Source organism: Erythrolamprus reginae, chromosome 1 (assembly GCF_031021105.1).
Source record: "Erythrolamprus reginae isolate rEryReg1 chromosome 1, rEryReg1.hap1, whole genome shotgun sequence".
Classification (NCBI taxonomy): Eukaryota; Metazoa; Chordata; class Lepidosauria; order Squamata; family Dipsadidae; genus Erythrolamprus; species Erythrolamprus reginae.
Window position 1 is genome coordinate 27,989,272 of NC_091950.1, and position 447 is coordinate 27,989,718.

Sequence of the window (447 nt, forward strand, 5' to 3'; positions counted from 1 at the left end):
AAAAAATCTAAAGAAAAGAATCAGATACGGGTTATATCTTTCAACCTCTTTGCCAACCAGCAACAACTGTGTATATAGATATACTGTATACCCACTAAACCCACATTGTGTATTGCAGTGGTAGGCAAAGTTGGCTCTTCCGTGACAAGTGGACTTCAACTCCCAGAATTCCTGAGCTGGCATGATTGGCTCAGGAATTCTGGGAGTTGAAGTCCACTTGTCACGGAAGAGCCAACTTTGCCTACCCCTGGTGCATTGGACAAAAGAAACAAACAAACAAATAAATAAATTAGATAAATTAAATAAATAAAAACTCGCTCGTCTATAATCAAATTACTGGCCGTACCTGCATTTTTCCCCCTCCTCATAGAGCCAAATGCAATCACGCGCCTCAGCAATTCCTCAAACTTTCCTAGAAAAACGGGAGGATTTCAAACCACAAGGGGA